Source organism: Ruditapes philippinarum, unplaced genomic scaffold (genome assembly GCF_026571515.1).
Source record: "Ruditapes philippinarum isolate M1 unplaced genomic scaffold, ASM2657151v2 ctg2089_1_1_1_1, whole genome shotgun sequence".
Taxonomy (NCBI): domain Eukaryota; kingdom Metazoa; phylum Mollusca; class Bivalvia; order Venerida; family Veneridae; genus Ruditapes; species Ruditapes philippinarum.
Window position 1 is genome coordinate 119,840 of NW_026864154.1, and position 3,005 is coordinate 122,844.

Below are 3,005 nucleotides of genomic sequence, written 5' to 3' on the forward strand. Positions count from 1 at the left end.
ACATTAACATTTAGGGCAGATAATTCCTGCAATAAATTTGTTAAGCATAATGTTTAAACTTATGCTGCTATCGTTGCAGTTACAGAAGCTATTTGTCATTTCCAATGTTATATGCACTGTATAACCTTTTAGTTTAACAGTTTTACTACACATTATTTGTTGTTCGTTTGAATTGTACACATTGTTCAAATCGTTATTTTAGAACATCTTGCCTCGTAATACTCATAAATGACAACTTACTTTCTCAAGTGTTCATCATATTACAAACACTGTCAAGCCATGATTAAAGAGGTTTAGACAGTTTCTCATTTGATATGCAATTCATACAAAAATAGGCATTTGAAAACATATATATATTAACATGGTCCTGTAAAGGAAAAGGAATTTTTATATGATTTTTGAAAGCAGTGGTCCAATGGCAGGACACTTGCTCCGTGTTACGATATGATCGCGAAGTCCAAGGTTCAAGTCCTATTTGGGACATTGTTAATTTGCTACACTCTTCATTGCTTTACTTCATCCATGTGTGGATTGCTACCTGAGACGGTCGTTCTTTTTCTTCGGTTGGCTGCCATAAGCGGAGTGAAAGGTTCACTGCGGAGTGGAGATCGACAGGCGACTTATATTTTAAATTTCATTATAATTTATACATGTATATTGATTGTGTATTACAATGAATTAATAGGACATTGGACTCAGAGTTTGAACATTTCCAAATTCATATACTAGATAGCTTCTGTAAGTTCGCTGTTGATATCATTGTTGTTGTTTCTTTCTTTCTGGGGAAGATTGTTTTGCGTTTTTGTCATTTAAATTCTTTTATTCTGCATGATAATTTCAGAACTGTATCTATGCGAGCGATTTTGTAAATATTTTCATATAGTTACTAAGTTGTTAAAACTACTGAATATGACTGTACAGGGTACTTATTTGGTCGATAAGCATGCTGATTTGGTGATTTGATGTTGTGATATTATTATTTATTATCATGACGTTATATAGAATATATAAAAATCAAATGACAAAAAGTCTGTTCTATTCTGTCAATGAACAGAAAGAAAACTAGACACGGTGGTACCTTTCTAATATAAATGTTGCAAATAGGCACTAAACTGGTCATATTTATATACATTTTATTGCATTTGAGATGATTATCATAGGTAAACCAACACGTGAATCTTTTCTCACATTGTTGTCGCCATTAATGACATGTAACTAAGTGGAATTGTTCACTTCGTTTTATTACAAAGTAAAAACAATGAAACTATTACTTTTAATTTTTTGTTTGGTAATAACTTAACAACAATAATATTAACAGTAACAAATTCTAAAATAAAATTTCGCATAGAAATGTAACGAAAACAGTTATTAAACAAATGCGTTAGTCATTCCCACTTAATAGAATCCTTACGTCATTTCCTATTGATTATTAGCTTGTTTATTAATAACAATATTTTTCTCTGCTTAAGAGTTTATTGATGGTGATGTTGATATTTTTATTGATAATATTATTATTGACATAAGACCACAATAACTAGTATACATTGTCTTATGTTGTGTCAGTGTCAGAAAGTGGTCACATTTATGCACACTTTATTGCTAATAATAATTACTTTGGTGTTAAAACATCATTTCGGCCGATAATTTCGTTAACGCCTTCTACTTTTGAATACTTTTCTAAGAACACAAGGAAGTCAAAGGATACACATACCCCTCCTCTTTAATTTGGTGCTCTAGTAGCGCTTTTCCGGTTGTCCTGTGTAACTTGTTTTTGTTGCGGGTTGCCTGCTGTGAACGTATATCTGATATTTTATTTTACATTTGGTCTCATATCTTATAGTTTTATTTTGTTTCACTGTGTTTGAAATATGAAGACAGATGCTTTTCGTGTAAGAAAATGTTTAGAAAGGGCATGGTAATCAGCGGGCGATTAGACTTAAATGCGTTGTTAATCGAGGATATTGAATGAGTGTAGGTTCAATACTGAATTCATTGATAAAAGTTGATTACCATTATATAATGTGACCATATGTTATAACAATGGCATAGATTAACAGTAACAAATTCTAAAATAAAATTTCGCATGGAAATGTAACGAAAAACAGTTATTAAATAAAATGCGTTAGTCATTCCCACTTTATAGAATCCTTACGTCATTTCCTATTGATTATTAGCTTGTTTATTAATAATAATATTTCTTCTCTGCTTAAGAGTTTATTGATGGTGATGTGGATTTTGTTATTACCAATATTGTTATTGACATAAGACCACAATAACTATTATACCTTGTCTTATGTTGTGTCAGTGTCAGAAAGTGGTCACATTTATGCACACTTTATTGCCAATAATAATTACTTTGGTGTTAAAACATCATTTCGGCCGATAATTTCGTGAACGCCTTCTACTTTTTGAATACTTTTCTAAGAACACAAGGGAATTAAACGATACACATACCCCTCCTCTATAATTTGGTGCTCTAGTAGCGCTTTTCCGGTTGGCCTGTGTAACTTGTTTTTGTTGCGAGTTGCCTGCTGTGAACGTATATCTGATATTTTATTTTACATTTGGTCTCATATCTTATAGTTTTATTTTGTTTCACTGTGTTTGAAATATGAAGACATACTCTTTTTGTGTTCGAAAATGTCTAGAAATGGCACGGTAATCAGATGCGATTATACTTAAATGCGTTTGTAAATAACGGATATTGAATGAGTGTAGGTTCAATACTGAATTCATTGATAAAGTTGAATACAATTATGTAATGTGACCCCCTTGCGTGTAGCTTTATAACCAAATATATTGAACTCGCTGAATAAAATAATATTATGCCCGCCAGTCACCGGCATAATATAATTTTATTCAACTCAATAAATTCAGTATTAACATACAATTAAACAATATCCTCAATTTCTAATAAAATAAATAATTATGTATATATTAGAAAATAACTATGAATAATTTTAATTGTAAGATTTAAGAATAAAACACGACAAATTATGGATAAC